Source organism: Lepus europaeus, unplaced genomic scaffold, assembly GCF_033115175.1.
Source record: "Lepus europaeus isolate LE1 unplaced genomic scaffold, mLepTim1.pri SCAFFOLD_29, whole genome shotgun sequence".
Classification (NCBI taxonomy): domain Eukaryota; kingdom Metazoa; phylum Chordata; class Mammalia; order Lagomorpha; family Leporidae; genus Lepus; species Lepus europaeus.
In genome coordinates, this window is record NW_026909167.1 from 8,548,850 (window position 1) to 8,563,778 (window position 14,929).

A 14,929-nucleotide genomic window follows, 5' to 3' on the forward strand; every position below is an offset into this window, starting at 1 on the left:
AGGAACCAGGAGCTTCTTCTGGGTCTCCCACACAGATGCAAGGGCCCAAGAACCTCTCTACTGCTTTCCTAGGCCATAGCTGTGAGCTAGATTGGAAATGGAGCAGACAGGACATGAATCAGAGCCCATATGGGATGTCGGCACTGCAGGCAGCAGCTTTGCCCATTAAGCCACAGCGCTGGCCCCTGAAATATCTTTTTGTAGATGAGAATTACACTTGTTAAAGGGCATGGGCTTTATCAATAGTTGCTGTGCTGGCCTAGCCTGGTAATAGGACTTCTAAATAAATTACTCTAAAATTTTCATTGCAATAATATGTACCTTTCATAATTCAGCAAACAAAATGTAGATAAAGAGGGCCGTGGCAGATTAAGACATTGCTTGGGATGCCCACATCCTATACCAAAACATCAGTTCATGTCCTGGGTCCTCTTCCTCCAATCTAGTTTTCTGCAAATATTAATGTGGGACAGCACATCGTAGCCCAAGTACTTGGGTTGCTTGCCACCTATGTGGGAGACCCAGATGGAGTTCCTGGCTCACAGATTCAGCCTGTCTCAGTTCTGATTCTTCCCGGCATTGGGGATGAAAGATCTCTCTCATCCTCACCCTCACTCTCTATCTTTCTGTCTGTCTCTGTCACTCTACCTTTCAAATTAATTAATTAAAAATATTGTAGATAAAGAGAAAATTTAGTTTCTTTCATTTGGTCTCCCTCTTTCTCTTCTGATTCCTCTCTAGTTTTCTTTCAAACACTGACAACTTCATTCAGAATTGAAAATGTTAAAAGTAGATCACAGTAAAAATTAAAAGAATAAAAAGAAGGAGGAGGAGGGAGGGTGGCAGTATGTGCAGGAGGGAGGGTAGAGTGGGAAGTACAACTATGTACCTAAGTCTGTATATATTATGTACACTGAATTTGTTCAACTTGAAAATTAAGTAAATACATTAATTTTAAAAAAGAGTATCATAGTACACAGGTCTTGGAGATTTAAGATCAGGGAAAAGATAGCTACTTGTGGAGATAGTCTTTCTTCCTTTAGAATAAGTATCAAGAATATTTAGATACAAGTTTTACAATGTTAATAAATCCTGTAAACATTTATATTTTTCAAATTAATTAATTAAAAATATTGTAATTTTTACAGTAATTCAAAAATCTGTAAGAATGTTCTTTCAAAACATATCTAGTCCACTTCCAATTGAGATAATAGCAGGAACTGAATTTCTTCTACCTGAAAGAACTTCAGACAACATGCAGTAAACAACAGTTCTCAAATCATTGTACACTGACACTGAAAGTAATCCGGGAAACAGATGAAGCAAGACATACAGTTGGCCTCAATTCCAGAATGAGGGGCCCAGACATACTCCAGTTGTCTCTCTGACTAGAAGGTAGAGTTAGGACTCAGGGGAGCTAAGTCAACTAAAACTCACAACACAGAATGACAGAGGAAAAAGTGCAGACTGAATTCTGGAGATCAGCAAAAGGTCCCTGTCAAGGGTTATCAGTCCGTGTGTTTCAGGAAACTAACACAGGCAGCGGTATATAGCACTGAAAATAGCAAGGTAGAGCAGTGGCCAAGGCTTGATAAGGTGAGAAATAATTCCTGTTGACAAGAACCAGAGTAGAAAACCAATAATTCAAGAGGCTTTGATTAGCATAGTTAGAAGGTCTCTACCAGAGAGGGAAAATAGTTCCAAAATACTGATTTAGCATCACTGAACAAGTCTTAAAAGCAAGATCTGAAAGGATCGAATTAATTCTAAGTATCCCAAATACACTATGAAACAGGAGAACCACAAGAACATTTATAAGTAGAGTAAAATCTGTAGCACAGAAAGAGTAATTTCCCAGGGCCAGTGTGTGGTACAGTGGGCTAAGCCACTGCCTGTGATGCTGATGCTCCACTTCCAATCCAGACTCTAGCTACTGCACCTGGGAAAGCAGCAAAAGATGACTCAAATGCTTGGACCCCTGGATGCATGTGGGAGACCCAGAAGAAGCTCCTGGTCTCTGGCTTCTGGCTTCAGCCTGACTCATTCCTGACAGTTGTGGCCATCTGGGGAGTAAGCAAGTAGACAGAAGATCTCTCTTTCTGTCTCTCCTCCTCTCTCTCTATAACTGTTTTCAAACAAATAAATTAAATATTTTTTAAAAACAACAAATAATGTTCTTATATAAAGATACAAATATAGCTAAAAATAAGGAGACAAATCAACTCTTTGAAAATCACTCAGAAATTACAAAGACAGTAATTTAATTATTTACTCCATTCAAGGAGATAAGCAGAACCTCTTAAATGGCAGTAGGTAAATTAGAAACAAGGCATCATATAACTTTCTAGAGATGAAAACTACATCTGAAAAGAAATGTACAATGTGTATTAATAAAGACAAATTAGATGTTGCAGAAGAAATTATTAGTGGGCCGGTGCCGTGGCTTAACAGGCTAATCCTCTGCCTTGCGGCGCCGGCACACCAAGTTCTAGTCCCGGTTGGGGCGCCGGATTCTATCCCAGTTGCCCCTCTTCCAGGCCAGCTCTCTGCTATGGCCTGGGAAGGCAGTGGAGGATGGCCCAAGTGCTTGGGCCCTGCACCCTATGGGAGACCAGGATAAGCACCTGGCTCCTGCCATCAGATCAGCGCAGTGCACCGGCCGCAGCGTGCCAACCGTGGCGGCCATTGGAGGGTGAACCAACGGCAAAAGGAAGACCTTTCTCTCTGTCCCTCTCTCTCACTGTCCACTCTGCCTGTCAAAAAAAAAAAAAATATGAGTAGAGGGGCCAATGCTGTGGAGCAGTGGATTAAAGCCCTGGCCTTTTCTGGTCCCGGTTGCTCACTTCCAAACCAGCTCTCTGCTATGGCCTAGGATAGCAGCAGAAAATCACCTAAGTCCTTGGGTCCCTGTTCCCATGTGGGAGACCCAGAAGAAGCTCCTGGCTCCTAGCTTAGGAGCAGCGCAGCTCCTGCAGTTGCAGCCACATAGGGAGTGAACCAGCAGATAGAAGACATCTCTCTCTGTGTCTAGCTCTCTCTGTAACTCTCTTTCAATAAATAAAAAACAAATCTTAAAAATAAATAAATAAATGAGTGGATGCTGTGATAACTTGTGCACAAGTACAAGATTTTATTGAAGGGGTAAATCTATTCCTCACTGACTTTGACTTTGGCCTGGAGAGTTGGTGGGGGTAGAGCACCCACTTAGGACTGCGAGATGCTCCCCTTCCCACAACCTATCACAGGAGCCCAGATTCAAACTGCCAAGGCATAGCACCAACAGGAAGCTGGCTCTGGGAATGCCTCTGCTCTCTCCATGGATGGCCAGGCTTGCAGAGCTGACAGATCCCCTGCTCCATGTGACTGTGGAAGCCCCACATACTGTAATTTTGGGAATGCTGTGGTTGTGTGACACGTGTGGGGTGTAGCTACAAGTCTGAGCAGTTGATATGTCTGGCTTCAGAGGCTCACAGTCCCTTGAGTGCCTGAGGTGTGTCATTGAGAGTATTCTGTTTTCACACCAAGGACTGCAGAGATCCGCTATGTGGTCCATGTGCCTGTGTGCATGCAGGGTGCAACCAGTGCAGGCTAGCCCTGGTCACTGACCACCTTGGCAAAGAGAAAGTGAGGCTGTGATCACGCCAGCTGACATGATGATACACTGTCCCTGCTAACAAAAGAGATCTACCATGCCTGACGTGGGTGTCACCATCAACTCTTGACACCCTCAAGCACTGATGGGAGATCCTTGGCCCCACCAAGCACATGACCCTGCATATTCACTGAAGAAACAGATACTTCAATAAGCCACAGAGGCATATTTCAAAGATAAATGGCATCAGACAAGAAAACCTCATTTGTTCTCCACAATGCCTAAAAATAAATGCAGAAATATAAGAAACAAGAACAAGGAAGACAACGATTCCCCAAAAGGAACACAACCTTTCAATATTAGAATGTGAAGACAAAGAGACTGATGAAATCCCTGAAAATGATTTCAAAAGAATGATCATAGATTATTGAGAAACCCAGAACCAAATGCATGAGATAAAGAAATCCAAACACAACAAGGATGAAAAATTTGCCAGCAGATAGAGATACTGAAAAGGAACCAGGGGGCCGGTGCTGTGGTATAGTGGGTAATGCCACTGCCTGCAGTGCCAGCATCCTTTATGGGTGCCGGTTCAAGACCCAGCTACTCCACTTCTGATCCAGCTCTCTGCTATGGCCTGGGAAAGCAGTAGAAGATGGCCCAAGCTCTTGGGAACCTGTACTTGTGTGCGAGACCCAGAAGAAGCTCTTGGCTCCTGGCCTTGGATCTGCACAGCTCTAGCCATTGCAGCCAACTGGGGAATGAACCAGTGGATGGAAGACCTCTCTCTCTCTCTCTCTCTCTCTCTCTGCCTCTTCTTTTCTCTCTGTGTGACTCTGACTTTCAAATAAATAAATAAATCTTAAAAAAAGGGAATCAGACTGAAATGCTAGATACGAAAAACTCAATAGATCAAACAGAAAATATAGTGGAAAGCCTTAAAACAGAGTTTTTGAGGCAGAAGAAAGAGTATCAAAGCTAGAAGAAAATCCTTGGAAATAGACTCAAAAAAAGAAGAAAAAAATTAGAAAAATGGAAAACAGAGTTTGAGGTTTATGGGAGATTACCAAATAACCAAACATACATGTCTTTGGAGTTCCTGAAAGCATGGAAAGAGAATGGATTAGAAGATCTATTCAGTGAAATGGTAGCACAAAATTTACCTAATGTGGAGAAAGATAGAGACACCCAGTACAGGAAGCATATAAAATTCCTACTAGACATGATCTGAAAGCATTTTCACCACAACACATTGCAGTCAAACTTTCAACAGTAAAACATACAGAAAAGATTCTAAAATGTGCACAAGAGTAATGCCAGATTATTGTCCAAGAATATTCAATTAGACTAACAGCTCATTTCTCATCAGAAATGCACAAACTAGGAGAGAATGGAGAGACACAGGTCATGTCCCAAAAGAAAAAAAAAAAAAAAAAAAAGCTGTCAACCCAGAATACTGTACCATGAGATGCTCTCATTTATAAATAAAGATGAATTAAAGACCTTCCAAAACAAATAGAAATAGAAAGAACTTGTCAACATCCCAACAGCCTTACCAAAGATACTAAAGGATGTGCTCAACACAGAAATAGAGAATGACAGTCATCATTATGAAAGAATGTGAAGGCAGAAAATCTCCAAGTAAAAGTATAAAAGAAATCCAAAGAAAACAACTGGAATATTTATGGGAAAATGCCAGAATTGTCATTACTTATCAATAATAACTTTGAATGTAGGTGCCTTAAATTCTCCAATTAAAAGATACAGAATGACTGAAAGGAATAAAAGAAAAAGGCCCAACAACAAAAAAACCTCATCAACAAAGATACACACATACTGAAAGAGAAAAGATGTAAAAAGATATTCCATGTTACTGGAAAGCAAAAATGAGTATGTGTAGCCATCTTAATTTCAGAAAAAATACACATGAACACAAAAACTTTTAACAGAGACAGAGAAGGACAATTTATAATGATTAAGGGAACATGTGACTATAGTATATATATATTTACCCAATGCCAAGGCATCTTGCTATTCAAAACAGATGTCAATAGATAAAAAGAGAGACAGAGTTCACTACAATGAGATTGGAGGATTTCAACACCCCACTTTCATCACTGCACAGATCAACTAAAAATAATCAACAAAGGAACAGAGATAATCTAAACTATGGACCAAAAGGACCTAATTAATATCTACAGAACATTTCATATCACAGCTGCAAAATACACATTCTTTTCAGCAGTGAATGGAACTTTGTGTAAGATAGACTATATGATAGGACATAAAGTAAGTCTCAACAAATTCAAAAATATTTGAAATCATGGCATTATCTTTTCTAATCACAATGGAATGAAGCTGGAATTTGACAACCTAAAAAATTCTAGAAAATATACAGCAACATGGATACTGAAGAACATGCTCCTGAATGAACATGGGGTCATAGAAGAAATCAAAGGGAAAATCAAAAAAATTCTAGAAATAACTGAAGATGATGATACACATGTCAAACCTTATGGGATACAGCAAAAGCAGTGTTAAGAGAGAAAAGTATAGAAATTAGTGCTCACATAAGAAATTAGAAAGCTATCAAAAAAAGATCTAACAATGCATCTCAAGGACCTAGAAAAACAAGAACAAACCGAATCCAAAATTAGTTGGAGGAAAGAATTAAAATTAGAGAATAAATAAAATTTAAAAGCTATAAAATATCAGTGAAATGAAGAACCAATTTTGAAAAAGGAAAAAAAAAACCAACGATGTACCATTGGTGCAACTAACAAAAGAAATAAAGACATAAATGAATAAAATAAGAGATAAAAAAGGAGATGTTACAACAGATAACACAGAAATAAAGGAATAATCAGGAATTACTATAAACAGCTATATGCCAGCAAATTGGAAAATCAAGAAGAAATGCATAGATTTCAGGGCACATAAAACCTACCAAAACTGACTCATAAAGACAGAAAACCTAAATAGACCAAAGAAAAAGAAGCTACACATGTCATGACGCTGTGAAAATATAAGCCTTAGACCAAGATGATGCTCTCTGACCCTGAGGGGGCCTAAGCATTAAAAGGAGGAATTTGGTAGAGGCCTTCCTGAGGTGCAAATAGAAAAAAGTCTTACCCTAGGAATGATCAACATCTGATTGCAATGTAACTAGGATTCTTCTTGCTGGCACAAAGTGATGATGTTAACTCTTGCCATACAGCATATAATTCAGTATCTGTGTAGAAAAAACAATATTAGCAACTATGTATGCATGTACAATATTGTATGTAACATTAGAATATCCAATGAAATGTATTTGTGTAACCAAATATGGGAGAAAAAAACTAAAATGATATATAAGAAAATGTCCCTCTTTGTTTGGGGCTCAGGCTTTTGGATAAAAATTCAATTGGAGGGGGCTGGCGATGTGGCATGGCAGGTAAAGCCACTGTCTGGAGCGCTGGCAACCCATATGGACACCAGTTCGAGTCCTGGTTGCTCCACTGCCAATCCATCTCTCTGCTATGGTCTGGCAAAGCAATAGAAGATAGCCCAAGTCCTTGGGCCCCTGCCCTCTGCATGGGAGACCCAGAAGAAAGCTCCTGGCTCCTGGCTCTGGATTGGCCCTACTCTGCCCAATGCAGCCATTCTGGGGACTGAACCAGTGGAAGGAAGACCTCTCTCTCTCTGCCTCTGCCTCTATGTAACTCTGCCTTTCAAATAAATAAAATAAATGTTTAAAAAAATCCAACTGGACCTTATGCTGGCATAATAGTGATAATAATAGAAGACTGCTTGCTGCCTTGATGACTCTTCCCTGATCAAATACTACTGCAATCCACTCATAATTTATCACTAGAATGGATTTTAATGTGGGCCCAAACAGAGTGGCACAGTGGGCTAAGCCACCCCTTGGGGCACCTGCATCCCACATAAGTGTGGTGGTTCCTGTTCCAGCCACTCTGCTTCCCATTCAGCTTTCTGCTGATGTACGTTAGATGTTGGCTGAAGCATCTGAGCCCTTGCCAATCATGTCAAAGACCCAGATAGACTTCCAAGCTCCTAGCTAGGTCCTCACCCAGCCACAGTAGCTGCAGGCATTTGGGGATGGAAACAGTAGTTAGAAAATCTTTCTGTCACTCTGCCTTTCAAAGAGATGATAATAAATTAACTATTTTACATAAGAAATATAGACAAATTGAGAAACTCTTAAAAATAAATTCACCATGATTAACTTCACTATTAACAACTCAATTTTGATAGTGTGGTATTCTTAATTTCATATATGAAATAAAGTAAAAGATCTGGTGTATCCTTGTAAGGAGTTAAGCAAGGAATAATACCTTTATATTTCAAAATTGTATATTTTTAAAGATTTGTTTATTTAATTGAAAGGAAGAATTACAGAGAGGCAGAGAGAGAGAGAGAGAGAGAGGTCTTCCATCCACTGGTTGCAATGGCCGGAAGCTAAACTGATCCAAAGCCAGGAGCCAAGAGCTTCTTCTGGGTCTCCCATGTAAGTGCAGGTTCCCAAGACTTGGCCATCTTCCACTGCTTTCCCAGGCCATAGCAGAGAGCTGCATTGGAAGTGGAGCAACCAGGACTTGAACCAGCACCCATATAGGATGCTAGCACCACAGCACCAACCCCAACAGAATTTTTTTTCAATATCAACTGATATAAATAGGGGCTTCAAAAGTTTACTTCAAAAATGTATATTTTCCATAAACGCTTAGATGGAAATTGAACTTGTATTAAAGTATTTATATAGTTTTTTTTACAAATAGTATAATTATATTTTAACTTATGTGTCAAAATCTCTCAAGTCATTGGGTGCAACAAATTAACTCCAAAGTTGATGGAATTTTGATCACCTATTAAAAGCAACCCACCTGGGCCAGAACAATTCATTTTAAGTGAGTAGTTTAATGACCAATATCCCCTTGTCTGGGTCAACAGTTATAGATAGGGCTTTCCAATTTCTTTGTATGGTTGCACCCAACCCCTCCTGGCCATCAGCTTAAAACTGCCCTGGCACAGCAGCTTAGTATGCTGTGTCACAACACCAGCCCCTCTGTTCCTTTACTAACTCTTAGTATGTACCAAGTGTTCAAAATAGCACCCAATCACTTTATTGCATGGTATTTGAGCAGCACTTAATGCCATCATTTTGGTTCACTCTCCCCTCCAAAGTGTTTAAAACTATTAAAAAGGATTAAGCATGACAAATTTTCCTGACTAGAAAAAAATAATTGGTAGGATTGTCTTCAAAACATAATCTGCCTGGAATATATATGTAAAAGAAAAAAGGGTGGGGATATGGAATAAACATGCCCAGAGAACTGTCATCCAAAAACAATAGTTTTGAAGTAAACATGCAAGGTATTGACATTTGTTATGTCACCTGCTCCAGCACCCCTGTAGATAATGGAAAACAAAGTAGATGTGCTCCAGTTAGTAACAAAGTCTTCCCATCCAAACAATTGAGGTAAAACAGCCATTCCTGAGCTAGCCATCACATATTTTATCTTTCTAAATAATATATATTTTTAAAGTAGAACTGTAGAATTAGACTTAAATAGAATAAATTTATTTAAAAATCCAAAACGAGGGGCCGGCACTGTGGCATAATGGAGAAAGCCTCCTCCTGAAGTGCCAGCATCCCATATGGGTGACAGTTCAAGTCCTGGCTGCTCCACTTCTGATCCAGCTCCCTGCTAATGCACTTGAGAAAGTAGTGGAAGATGGCAAGTACTTGTACCCCTGTGTGTATATGAAGAAGCTCTTGGCTCCTGTCTTCAGCCTGGCCCAGCCCTGGTCGCTGCAGCCATTTTGGAAGTGAACCAGTAGATGGAATATTGACCTCTCATACATATATATATATATATATATATATATATATATACACATATATTTCTGCCTCTCAAATATATATATACATACACATACATACACATATATACATATATATGTATATATATACATATATACATATATTTCTGCCTCTCAAATAAATAAATCTTAAAAATTCTCAAATCCAATAATAGATTTCAATATTTACATTAATTTCATTCTATCAGTCAGCCTATCTGACTACCTGACTGCAAAGTCCCCTGCCTTATACATCTGAGGTCTGTTGCTTTACATGAGTAGTAAGTAAGGTATTCACTGCCTTATTGCATTTCCACAGTGAGAGGGAAGTACCAAAGAGAATGCCCCACAATAAAGCACTTTAGGGTGATCACTGATAGACAACATGGGTGAGTGCAATACTGACAGAAGCTTCCCACTGGGTGAATGGAAGACTTCAGTTAAGAGGCATCCAGAGTTCTAGAGGAAGGGGATACTTTGGTTCTCTTCACATTGCTAAGACCGAAGGGCCCAGGACCACCCAACAGTCCAGGGAGCAGCAATGAAAGAACAGAACTGCATAATTCTTCCAAGAAGTAACTAGAAATCTTTAAGTTAACCAGTTGAAAGTAAAAAATGCATTGAAAACATATGTATATGCACATGGTCTCATCAAACAGAATTATGAAAAGACAAATTTTTTGCATAAACTACTCAAAACTAGAACAACTTCAGGTTAAACAGTGTCTATCATCTTAACATAGCAGAATATTGAGTTTTGAAACAAGAGCTAATTGGGAAGCTAAGTGTTTGTATGTAAGTATATATAAAACTATACATTATGGGGACCGGTGCTGTGGCATAGCCAGTAAAGCCACTGCCTGCAGTCCAGCATCCCATATGGTCACTGGTTCGATTCCCAGCTGCTTCACTTCTAATCCAGCTCTCTGCTATGGCCTGGGAAAGCAGTAGAAGATGGCCCAAGTCCTTTGGCCCCTGCATCCATGTGGGAGACTCAGAAGAAGCTCCAGGCTCCTGGCTTCAGATCGGTGCAGTTCCAGCCATTGCAGCCAACTGGGAAATGAACCAGTGGATGGAAGACCTCTCTGCCTCTCCTCCTCTCTCTGTGTAACTCTGACTTTCAAACAAACAAATAAATCTTTTTAAAAAAAACTATACATTATGATGTAATTTCCTATAAATATAAAACTTTCCACAGAATTACTCAACAAGTTAACAGAGGTTCACAGCAAATATTACTAGGATTAGACAATGCTTTACAACAATTAAATTCTTGATATTTATCTTCCTTTTAAAGGAAATACAAAGAGTGTGACTATGGCTTAAGTGAGGACTATTCAAAGTGTGTGCACTTCATTGTTTAATGTATTTTGCTCTTTTGAAACACAGGTCAATAGCAGGCCTCCTACAGGAAGTCAAACACAGAACTTCAGTCTTGAACTTAATGCTGTTCAGTGCTTAAGACCTTGAATAGGAGCCCCTTGAAAATTCTCTCTATATTACAAAAGCAAAAGACTATATTAAAGCTTCATTATATGTAACATAACCCTTGGTACATCCCACATTTACAAATATAACTGGCATTTGCTTTTTTACAGGATATATTAATAAAAGAACATCAGTCTACGACCAAAATATAGAAAAAAATTTGTTTTGAAGTGTTTAATTCCAATTAAAACTGAGTGGAAACAACAAACAACTGACTCATAGTTAAAGGCTTAGACTAGATACAAAACCTCTTCAGTGGTAACAGTGGTACAGAGCATCCTTCTTCCTAATACAGATGATTATATTAAGGTAGAATTTTTTTTATAGATGTAAGCTTTTATTTAAAAAGCACACTTATTTAGAGTCCCTTGTATATTTGTATAGTTTCTCATAATAACCAGCACAAAACATGACAAACAGTATATTTTGGGGTGATATAATCTTGTTGCCTACAAATATTTTATGAGTACTATGTCCTAAGCCCTATCAGCAATAATACATCTGTTGATCCTGAAACTTCATAAATATATCTGGAAGACATGTGGAGGAAAGCAGGCTGAGTCACCCGAAAAGGAGCCATAGAAGGGCAGTTCCAGTTGTCTGATAGCTGAAGGGGCCACCAAGGATGTCTTCAAGTGACTTCAGACTGCTGTCGCCAGTGGTTTGACTTGATATCTGAAGATTTCCACTCTATGTGTACTACATACTCTGTGATCAACACTTGGGCCTCAATTAAAGTCATATTATGACATGACTCAGTCTTGCACAATAACAATTTTTTTAAAGATTTATTTTTATTTACATGAAAGGCAGAGTTACAGAGAGAGGAAGAGAAAGAGAGATCTTCCTTCTACTGCTTCACTCCCCAAATGGCCACAATGGCCAGGTCAAAGCTAGGAGCCAAGAGTTTCATCTGGGTGCCCCATGTGCGTGCATGGACCCAAAGACTTGGGCCATCCTCTGCTGCTCTCAGGGAGCTGGATTGGAAGTGGAGCAGCCAGGACTCTAACCAGCACCCACATGAGGTGCCAATGTTTCAGGCAGTGACTTTACCTGCTATGCCACAGCACTGGCCCTCACAATAACAATCTTAATGATATCCACGTGAAGGACATAGGTAAAGTCACTTTTAAACAAGAGGGTGGAGAACAAAAGGGGAATATTGAGAAGATGGGCCAAGACACAGGGAAGGTTGGGGCAGAGAATAATCACCCTGGAGAGGATTGTGCAGTATTGTGGAGAGAGCTGCTTAACACAAAGGCTTTTCTCCCACAAGCATGATGCTGAGATGTTGACCCCCATCACTTGGTGGCATGAGTGACTGGCATAGCACAGGTGTTGAGACTCTAGGGTTCCCAAGAGAACCCTAGCCCTATCCCATGCACTGGATCTGAACTTCCCAAAGAGCAGTTAGCATCCTTGGCAAGGAGGTGTAGACTTGAACCTTCCCAAAACTGCCACTGTGCCCTCACACCTTTTACCACCACTACACCCACTCCTTTCCTTCTGGGCCTCCTACTCACCCTACACTTTGCTTCCTTAGGAAAAGAGTGCCCTGAAAAAGGAGGGATTCCTCCAGAAACTTAGGCCACTTACATGGTTCCACCACCCCCAACCCCTGGAATGCAGACAGAAGGAAGGCAATGGAGGGCACAGGACAGTTTGAGGCAAGAAGTGAATTTCAGCAGCTCCAATGAGCAAGTGGCATGGTACAACCCCTGACTGTGTCTGTGAGTGTCCATGAGTCAGAGACAAGGAGCAAGATTATAGAGGGCAATGGGACTATGGCACACATAAAAAGGGTAGAGAATTCCTGCTGTGTGTTACAAGTGAAGAAAGGATGAGGGATGACTTGCAAGGGCAGGGAGGAGGTGCACATTTTACAGCTCACTGAGTATTTGGCCACCTATTATGAAGAGAGTTTGAAAATTGGCTCTTCTTGGGGCTGGAGTTGTGGTGTAGCAGGTTAATACCCTGGCCTGAAGCACCAGCATCCCATATGAGCACCAGTTCAAGAGCTGGCTGCTCCACTTCTGATCCAGCTCTCTGCTGTGGCCTGGGAAAGCAGTGCAGGATGGCCCAAGTTCTTGGGACCCTACACCCATGTGGGAGACCTGGAAGAAGTTCCTGGCTCCTGGCTTCAGATCAGTGCAGCTCTGGCCATTGCGGCCAATTGGGGAGTGAACCATCAGATGGAAGATCTCTCTCTCTCTCTCTCTCTCTCTCTCTCTCTCTGTATTTCTCTGGATCTACTTCTCCATGTAACTCTGTTGAAAGAGAAAAAAAGAAAGACAGAAAGAGGGAGAGGGAGAAGGAGGGAGGAAGAAAGAAGTAAAAATGGCCCAAGTCCTTGGGCCCCTGCACCCATGTGGGAGATCCAGAAGAAGCTTCTGGCTCCTGGCTTCAGTTTGGCTCAAATCTGGCCATTGCAACCTTTTGGGTGTGAACCAGCAGATGGAAGACCTTTCTCTCTCTGTCTCTGTCTCTCTCTCTGCCTCTCTGTAACTCTGCCTTTCAAATAAATTAATAAATCTTTTTTGAAAAAGCTTCTTTAAAATATTCAAAATATTCTACTATGCAAAGTAATCAAGTCACAAAGGACATAGGTTAGAGATGAGAAGGAAAGGTCAAATATATTTACAAAACAAAACATTAGTGAAATCTTAGTAATAAATCCCATTTTTTTAGTGAATCAACAGTTCTATTTTTTAAAGATTTATTTATTTTAAAGTTAGACCTACAGAGAAAGAGAGACAGACCAGAGAGAGATGCCTCCCATCTGTTGGTTCACTCTCCAGACAGCCACAATGGCCCAGGGCTAGGCCAGGCAAAACCAGGATCCAGGAGCCTCTTCCAGGTCTCCAATGCAGGTGGCAGGAGTCCAAACACTTGGACCATCTTCCACTGCTTTTCCCAGACTATTAGCAGGGAGTTGGCTAGGAAGTGGAGCAGCTGGGACACAAACTGGTGCCCACAGGGGATGCTGGCATCATTGGTGGCACCTTTACCCCCCAGGCCACAATGCTGGCCTGAGTAATAGATCTCTAACTATTAATTATTTGGAAATTAAATGAGTTAAATTCTCAAAACAAAAACCATGGAGTAGATGAATGAATAAAACAAAACTATAAGTTGGAAACAAGAGATTCATTCACTCTAAAGCACACTGGCAGATTAAAGATGAAAAGACAGAAACAGTTGAATTGAACAATTCATGAGAACAAATGGGTCTAACAGAAAAATACAAAACCTCCATTCAAGAGCATGGAATATATGTGGTCATCCATTAGGTCACAAAGCTAGTCTTAAAAACATAAGACTGGTATTATGTCAAATATCATTTCAAACCACAGTGATATGAAAGTAGAAACCAATACAGGTAGATTATAAAATTTACAAATATGTGGGAATAAAACAATATGGTCTTAACAACTATTGGTTCAAAAAAAACTTAAAAATGAAGTTAAAAATACCTTGAAGCAAATAAAAAAGAAACATGATATTAAAAAAACTTATAGGACACAGCAAAACATAGCACAACATCTCTCCAACATAAAAGACCTGGAGGCCAGATCTAAGCTTCTGCCTGTAGTGCCAGCATTCCATATGGGTACCAGTTCAAGTCTTGGCTGATTCTCTTCCAATCCATCTCTCTGCTATGGCCTGGGAAAGCAGTAGGAGATGGCCCACGTGCTTGGGCCCCTGCACTCATGTGGGAGACCCTGAGGAAGCTCCTGGTTCCTGGCTCCTGGCTCTTGGATTCAGATCAGCCCAGCGATGGCTATTGTAGCCATTTGGGGAGTGAACCAGTGGATGTGAGACCTTACTCTCTGTGTCTCCCTCTCTCTGTCTGTAACTCCATTTCTCAAATAAATAAAATCTTAAAAAATAAAATAAAATAAAAATATCTGAAATAATCTAATAGCCTGATGGTATCTATAACTCAATAAATTAAGAAAAATCTAAACACAAAGTTAGCAG